At 40.3% G+C, this 9,181-nt stretch overlaps 1 protein-coding gene across 1 annotated transcript in view; it reads left to right on the top strand.

Moving 5' to 3' along the window:
* Positions 1-8,921: 8,921 nt before the first annotated feature.
* Positions 8,922-9,181, top strand: part of LOC308073539 (titin-like) — a 248,000-nt gene continuing 247,740 nt past the window's right edge. Inside the window, exon 1 of the mRNA XM_080412477.1 lies at positions 8,922-9,143. The gene's annotated coding sequence lies outside the window, so the exon portion shown is untranslated. The remainder of the gene's footprint in view (positions 9,144-9,181) is intronic.

The raw sequence follows: 9,181 nt of genomic DNA, 5'->3' as shown, positions 1-9,181 counted from the left end.
TTGTTTTAAAACCTACTATAGTTAGTAATACTTAGAAATGTTGTACTTGGTCTGCTCTTTTTTCACTCTACACCTCTCGAAAATAGTCCAGCGCAAGACATTTTAGCTATTTTCTGCTAATGTTCCACTCCGAATAGGGACACTAGGGTTCAAGTGGTTAAACCTATCATACATAGATTTGGTGGCCCCATGTAGCAACTCTGAGGACCCCCTGTTGAGTTGAAGACCCCTGCTTTATACTTTGAATTTGTACTTGAATGGAGGACAACAGGCAGATTCCAGTGGATATTTCTGTTGGTTCCCCAAGACTGACAGACAGAGATACACACAAATGACGTGGGAATCGAGAAAAAAAAAAAAGAGAAATACACAGCTTACAAAAATAAGATTATTTCTGTAATTTCTCTTTATTTACTTTCTCCCTCCCTCCCTATGTTTCTCTCTTCACAGTAACATCCTCAGTGTTATGAGAGATTTCACAGTGTCTCTTTCAGCAGCTGTCTCTCTGCTACAACCCACTATCATGCTGTTATTGGAGCAGTGGTGGGAACTGAAGTAAGTAAATGTACTCAATTACCCTACTTAAGTAAAAATAATTTAGGTATAGTACCTTTACTTTACTCAAGTGTGTAATACTTGGCACTGCATCTCAGAGTCAAACATTGTACTTTGTACTCCATTACAATTATTTGAAAACGATAGTTACTTTGCAGATTTGGATTATTCTTTGCAAACATGCAGTACATGAACCACACCATATTTATATAGTAGATGTACAAGCTCAAATGCGTTGTGAGCTTGTAGATCTCACACACACACACATTTTGAAACATTTTAGTACTTTTACCTTGTTACTGTAAGTATATTTTTGATGCCAATACCTTTGTACATAAAACAAATATATATATATATTTTTGTGGCTTTTATGCCTTTATTGACGGGACAGTAGGTTGACAGAAAATAGGGAGAGCGATGGGGAGTGACATGCTGCAAAGGCCGCCGGGATCGGGACTCGAACCCGCGACGCTCTGTCAGGCTACACTGAGCCAGGTGCCTGGACCGCTACGAGTAACGAGTAATATTTGACTTTCTTTTTAGTAAGGAGTTCAACACTGGTCCAGGCCACAGAGGAGTCCTATGCAGCAGTCATCCTTCACTTCAGGCTCTGGTGATGAGCTCACACACTCCACACAACTTCCAGTTGTCTGGATTCGTCATGGTGGGAGATTCCCAGTAACTTGAATGCCGGTAAGTGTCAGAAGATCTGTGTTGAAAAGAACGTGGCTGCTAAGTAGACCGGGCAATATAGGCCTTTATGGTTGAACCTAGGCCTATATGGTTGAAGTATTGACACAAACCTTTTTTTTTCCAATTGATTCTGGTACTATTGGGCATGCTACATAGCATACAAAAAAAACTAGGAAGATGTAACTTCCAGAAAGGTGTCATTTTCAAGCTGTTGCCGCGGTATCTTAAAATGGCTATATCTCAATTACTTTTCAACCTAGAAAGGTGGTTTTGGTGTCTAACCCTAGGGTTTTAGGACTAAAGGAATGTGACTGAATCATTGAAATTACTATCAGTTAATTATGTATTATTATCATTTAAATTGAAAATGAACACAATCACTCACGTTTAATGTAAAAAAATGTTTTAGGCTTTTATCTGTTACTTATAAAATTACTTAGATAACCACAAGGTAGTCAAGTAATACAGTAACTAAGCCAGGTTTACCAGCCCATTATAGGTACTTGTTTGTTGTCAGTCACTATTCGTCACCATCCTCCGACTCCTCTGGAAGAAACTTGTTGTGTTTTTGTTTTCTCTGACCATTTGGCAGCGACCATTGTGTCTCTCCCAGTGATTCTTGAACTCATTTCAGATGGTGTCAAAATGGTGTCATTTAAAACCTCACACAGTGAGACTCTGGGTCCATTTGGTTACCCTCAGTTACATCTGTTACTCTCAGTCTCATACATTTGTCTGTGAGTTAAGTTAACATTCAGGATTTGACTGTGTGCTGTGTGGTTCAGTCAGTCTGTTTGTCTGTCTTGTTTTACTTGTTATCAGGGCTGCAACAATCGATTCTTTTCAGAGCGATTATTCTATTCATTACTTTTTCAATCAATCAAATAATCAAGAAGTGCAGGTTTTTAAAATTCTGTGGGCTAGTTCCCTTCATGGGGTCGCCACAGCGGATTATCTGATTCCATCTGCTTCTTTTCTCTGACCGTCTTCATCGGTCACTCCAGCCACCAACATGGACAAAAAAAGGTAGGATAGTACATCAACAGGATATATATAAGGAAGATGGTTTTATATGCAATTCGTTAGTTTTGCATTATTTTGTGTGTGTGTGTCAGCACTATGCTGATTAGGCTATCCTGGTTATGGCTTCTGAAACGCGTTTGATCTTTCACTCAAAAGATTCGGAAACTCGCTTTTCATCAGTATTTTGACGTGGGTTTTTGTAGCTACAGTACCTGTCTATGTTCAGTTCCATGAAGACACATACAGACAACAAAGAGGAGAAATTAACTCGATGGCCTGGCTGTGACACCAACGCATTATACTGAATGGAGAGACTGGGGTTGGGTTGCACATCTGATGGGGTTTGAAGTAGGCTACCGTTAACTGCTGGCTATTGTCTTCATTAACCCATTGAGACCTGAAGCCGATTCTACATGTCTCCTAAATCTCAACAGTTTTCTGAAAAACGTATGTTTCTATATCAGTGGCGCTCAATCTTTTTCATGTCAAGGACCCCCAAAATTATATGTATTTGGCCGCAGACCCCCATCAAAATATTTTGTTCCAGGGACCCCCAGAAGCAACGATTTGAGTTAAAATGTTTCGCTTTAAAAATATATATATTCAAAGATTTGCACACATTTTCACAATTTTTCAAAAATAGCAGATCTACAAGCTCGTAGCGCGGCACTCGGTGCCGCGCTATGAGCTTGTATATCTGCTATTTTTGAATAGCCCAAAGTGTAAAATAATGCTTTTTTAGCTCAAATCTAAAAATGACAAAGTTCCAGGTCTTAATGGGTTCATTAACCCATTAAAGGAGAATTTCGGACTACGTTTTCCTTACCTTTTATATGATATTACTATATCGTAGGACGAGTGGTATCTATAGCATGCGATCTAGAGCATGGGCCGTCCGCTCTGGTTTTTAGCTGCGGTGGACTCGGGATGGAGTTATGAAATGTTTCTACTAACACTCGTCCTAGGATATAATATCATATCATAAATATCATTAAATCATATAGAAGGTAAGAAAAACATAGTCCGAAATTCTCCTTTAAGACTGGGAAAGAATCTGTCATTTTAGATTTTAACCACTTTAACCATTATTATATACTTTGGCTATTCAAAAATAGCAGATCTACAAGCTCGTAGCGCCGCACAGAGTGCAGTGCCATGAGCTTGTAGATCTGCTATTTTTGAAAAATCATGAAAATTAATGTGTGCAAATCTTTGAATATATATATATATTTTTTACAGCGAACATTTGTATCTCAAATCTTGGCTTCTGGGGGTCCCTGGAACTAAACATTTTGAGATGGGGGGGGTCCGCGGCCAAATACAATGCAACTTTGGGTGGTCCCATGTTATTGTAACAAAACTGTTAGGATTCAGAAGTCATTTGTAGAATGGGCCTCAGGTCTTAATGGGTTAAGTAGCCTACCATCAACTATGTATGCTACTGTAGGGCTACTACAGTGGTATTTGGTACTATCTGTGTGACAGTATTGATTGATTGAATACTTAACAGTTTGCAAAAAGCACAGATGTACATGTAACACAAAAAGGCCTGAGGGCTTGTTTCCATTGTGGTCCTATATGTATTCAATTCATCAAGACATACAATACTATACAAGAAAGCATCAATACTTGGAGCAGTAAAAGCATATTCACAGAAAACCAGTGGGGGTAATTTCTTTAGGTAAGCTAGAAGACTTGTCTAGGTCCAGTTACAGATTGTAGACAGGTGCTCTTTTATGACGGTTGTGAAGGAGGGTAGGGTAGCATGGGAACGCAGTCTCATGGGCACGCACTCGCGGGTACTCAAAAGACTGGCGGAACTCACTGCCCAGACCTGGACCCCACGTTGACAACCACTGAGTTAGAGCCTTGACACCTCTAGATTCTAGAGGTGTCAAGGCTCTTAATTCCTAGAGTCTAGAAGGACCAATAGAGAGGAGCTTCCAGAGTCACTGGCTGCCAGGACAAATGATTAGTCATTAAAATTATAAAGCTTTGAACAGCTGGCTGTGTTGGTGTTAATATGACATCTGTGTTTTATTAGCCACATATAAATTTAGGCCTGTCACAATTATTATATATTCGTCTATTCACAATTATTTGAGATCATCGCAATTATTTTTGCATAATCGTCATAATCGTTTCCATGTTGAAAAATGTTCACACATTTTCAAATATATAAAACAAAAGCATAAATAGCAGATCTACAAGCTTACAACACGTCACAAAGTGACGCGTTGTAAGCTTGTAGATCAGCTATTTCTGATCAGCATTTTTTTTAAATATGTATAAAATTATTAAATATGTCAATAATTTCTTTGTATATTTCAGTTATTTGTCATATATGCCCTGTGCAATTTTTGATTACAAAGCCTAAAAGGCTTCATATGTTCCAATGTTCAATGGCAAACACAATTAAATCGTTAATCGCAATTATTTGAGTGCCAATTAATTGTTAACTTAAATTTGTAATTACCCTACATATAAACCTGGATCCCAGATCTACAAGCTCACAATGCGTCACCTCACCATGCGATGTGATGTGATGTTGTAGATCGGCAACTTTCGCAATTCGTCGCACGGTAATCACTCAAGACAGATTCTACTAACAGCAGAATCTGTCAGCACTACTGCCTTAAACATGTAATGTTGTTGTTAGTAGGAATAAACACAGAAGCACCCGGGAGGAAGTGGACTAAGAAAGGGGGGGGGAGCCAAATCGAGTTCCTTTGCTGAGTAGAGTGTTTTGTTTAAGTAGTTCCAAAATTGTCCTTAAGTACAGTACTTGAGTAATTGTACTGAGTTACTTCCCAGTTCCACCACTGCATAAGAGCTCCTCTTAAGTTACAGTTATGTGTACAGTCAACACGTGACCTTCTTTCTGTAGTGGGAGCCCTGTAGTTTAGAGCACTGGTTCTCAAAGTGGGGGTCCGGGGACCCCCAGGGGTCCTTGGACTGTAAAAGTCCAAAAGCATTGGCATCACAATACTTATAGGACCAATTTGTCAAACCTTTTAAAAAATAGCAGCTTTACAAGCATATCTGCCAGCTCAAACGCAACGCATAAAGTGGTCAATGTATGTTTTTAGTATTTAGTCATCCAAATCTACAAAGTAACCAGTAACTAAAACTGTCAAATAATTATAGTGAAGTAAGTAAGTAAGTAAGTAAGTATCAAAAATGGGAAACACAGTACTCAAGTAAAGTCAAAGTATTTCAAAATGTTCCTTAAGTACGGTACAACTGGTGGAAAAAGTCAAACCCCCACCGATTTTCTTTGTCTTCACATTTTTATCAAAACATTTTATAGACACTGAGCGATTCCGTTTATGATAAGCCTGATAGCCTACATAGTTGACAATGCTGCACCGTACAAATGATTGATGATGACGTAGTAGTAGGAATGCCTGTTGATGACGATTTTATGCAAAATATATTTGAAGACAATGGAGGCTTTTATTTATAAAATGTGCATAGGCCCTCCACCTACTGTTGATAGTTGAGGGGGTATGATGATAATGCTTTAACCCAGTGGTTCTTAAACTATGGGTCGCGACCCAAAGTGGGGTCGTGGGAAGGTGCCGTGGGGTCGCCCAGTGGCAACCAAAATGATATTTTTTTATCAAGAAACGGTAAAAAAAACTAAACAAAGTGAGGTCGTCGCGACCAAATAAACTATTGGCTTGACTCCTCATACACACACACAGCTCTGCCTCCAACACCGACCAAGAACGGTCGAGCAGCAATAAGACAACACACACACACAACATGCCCTTGCAGAAGCTGAGGCACACAAACTGATTTAGCTCTGTTCATAACCGATTTACTTAGGAATTATGTTCAATATGAGGTTGTGGCTTAAAAGAGAGGGTACAGGACCACGGGTCCATTTGGTTCCATCTGTACCCTCGCAGAGTTAAATTTAGATCGCGATGTAACGTTACCTTGCGGGGACGCCGGGGAGATCATTCTCACAGACAGACAACCACACCAGTTACCAACAGTTGCCACGGTGGAGAAAAATACCACTGTCAGTGGCCAAAGATAAAATCGAGAGGTGGATCAAGAAACTTTGGTGGTTCTAGCAACATATTTTGGCTAAATGCTCTAGTTTACATTACAAATGTGTGCACATTGAACCTCCATAGCTTTTATTGATCATAGGGTTTTAGTTCCCGGGGGGATGGGGGGGGAGTCACCAAAAGAAATGCCCTCATAATATGGGGTTGTGGTATAAAAAAGTTTGAGAACCCCTGCTTTAACTCCTTAAGACCGGGAACTCATCTGTGTCATTTTAGATTTCTTTGGCTATTCAAAAATAGATCTGTGTGATGGTGAGGGCCGGGCCCCTGGAGTCCCGGGCCGCACCCCCCGGCCCTCTCTGACGCTCCGCCCCTGTACAGTACTTGAGTAAATGTACTTAGTTACTTCCCACCACTGCATAAGATCCTTAAATAAGCTCTTATGCAGCTAAGTTATGTGAAGGGTCAACCGGTGACCCTTGTCTCTGTAGCGTGAGCCCTGTGGTTTAGAGCCGTTCTCAAACTGTGGGTCCCCAAATTATTTTGGGGGGTCTTCGGGTGATTTGTTTTCTCACTCAACAGTAAACTAACCAACATAGAGTATAAGTGTATACAGGCTCAGGGTATCTGTACATTTCTAAAGTGACAATTTAAGGACTTTTAAGAGCTTTGTAATACTTCTAAAATGAAAAATAAAATATAAATAATAATAAGACCATTACTGCGTGAAAAGTAATCAACAAACTATACTATAACATGTTTTAAGAAAGAAGCATTTAAAAAAGAAATACATTTACAATTCTGTACGGTAAGTTACAGTACTGTACGTGTTTGTGTTATGTAACCACATGATCCATCTGTCTGTCTGTCTGTCTGTCTGTCTGTACTTGCCAGCCTTTATTTACATTCAAAATCATTTTTGCCTCAAAAGGTTAGCCTCATAACATCATTTCCTAAGTCATTTTTGGAATGTAACAAGCATTCTGATAGGCTGAGGACATATACTGTAGGCAATAAGGCACAATGAAGCAGCAGTGAGTAGTATTGAAATAATTAACTAGTAGTAATTAGTACTACATAAGTAAGTACTAAGTAGTAATTAGTACAAAGTGACTAGTAACTAAAGCTGGCAAATAATTCTAGTGGAGTGAAAAAGTTCATTATTTGCCTCCGAGGTGTTGTGGAGTAGAAGTATAATGTATCACAAAATAGAAGTACTCGAGTAAAGTCAAAGTATTTCAAAATTGTCCTCAAGTAAAGTACTGGAGTAAATGTACTCGGTTACTTCCCACCACAGAGAGGTTTTGTAACCTCCTCTTTCAGTTATGTGTACAGTCACCCCGTGACCTTGTTTCTGGTGTGGGAGCCCTGTAGTTTAGAGCAGCGCTTCTCCGAGTGAGGGTCTATCTATCTATCTGTATGTCAGTCAGTCAGTCTGTGTCTGTTTGTCTGACTGTCTGACTGTCTGTCTGACTGTATGTGTTTGTGTTATGTAACCACATGATCCATCTATCCATCTATCCATCTATCCATCTATCTGTCTATCCGCACGCGGCAAAAACAGCCAATCTACAAGCTCACAGCATGTTGCCCTGTGTGACACATTGTGAGCTTGTAGGTCAGCTATTTTCGCTTATAAGTTAAAGATTAAAGATTGTTTGGATTAATCACACTAGCAATGTTCAGAAGCATCAATCAAACCCTAATGGTCTCAGATCATGAAAGCAATGGTTAAACCCTGGCTGTATATAGAACAGCAGCAACATTTAGACTGATGAACATCATCATTTTACATGTTGTGCTAATTGTTTATGTAACTCTAGTGCGGGGGGGGGGGGGGGGGGGGCTCCTTTCACGCTGTTTCATAAATCACAGAATAGGACCTGGGCTGACCAAAACCTTTCAGTCGTGAGATTTCTATTTTGCTTTAATCCAGTGGTTTTCAACACTTTTTTTTCATATCAAGGTACCATTATTTATTCAGCATTTGAGCCACAAACCACCGTTTGATGAGATTTAGACTCTCAGACCCAAGACTTCGAATATTTTGTTATCGTGGGATACGATTCTGTCCACAATTCCATGCTGTAATGATGTGGTAATAGGGGAGATACAGTAACAGGCAAACGTTGATCAAAATAACAATTCTTTAGTTAAGTAATGCAGTTGTTTAACAATATTTTAACTCTTGAGAGTGTAAAATGAAACCAAACGGACCCGTGGTCCATTTATTTGGTTTCATTTTACACTAGCAAGAGTTAAAGATCTAATAAGGGTCCATTTGGTTACCAACTCTCCATCATTTAGCTGGGGACCACCTGGAACCCCCTCAAGGACCACTGGTGGTCCCCGGACCACTGGTTGATGAGAACCACTGCTTTAATCTCTGTGTGTCCATGCATCCCCTCACCTCTGCATGCCTGTCTGGGGTGCGTACTTTGTTAAGTAAAGTGAATGACAGCTGCTGCCTGTGAGCTTGCATAAAATGGCCGCCCCTTTTTTTCCCATGACCCCACGGGGGCCTCGCGGGGCCGACCAATGGGGCGGCCGGCTGAGGCGATGATGCCGCGGACACCCGGGGGTATAAAAAGTAACACCACCCTCTTGCCACTTCTGAGCAGTGCATTCCCAGCCTTGCCTCGGGTGTAGGGATTGCGTCGAGGAGAGAAGAAACAGAACTACACGGCTGGTCTACACTGTGTAGTTTTGTTTTTTGGGGTTTCCTTGAGGCTCAACTGTTCTCATTTGGATTTTTGGCTGACAACAACTTTGTGGATACGGAGCTAGTTACCTACGACACACCGCTCCTGGGCACAGCCCCTTCATCTAAAGGCATCCTTGTGGAAACAAGTAAGTGTCTTTTAACTTAAACTTGAGCTTGGGGACCC

The sequence above is a fragment of the Gymnoscopelus braueri genome, assembly GCF_963280865.1.
Source record: "Gymnoscopelus braueri genome assembly, chromosome: 18".
Taxonomy (NCBI): domain Eukaryota; kingdom Metazoa; phylum Chordata; class Actinopteri; order Myctophiformes; family Myctophidae; genus Gymnoscopelus; species Gymnoscopelus braueri.
The sequence above is the reverse complement of the archived record's forward strand: the minus strand, read 5'-3'. Positions and strand labels throughout refer to the sequence as shown.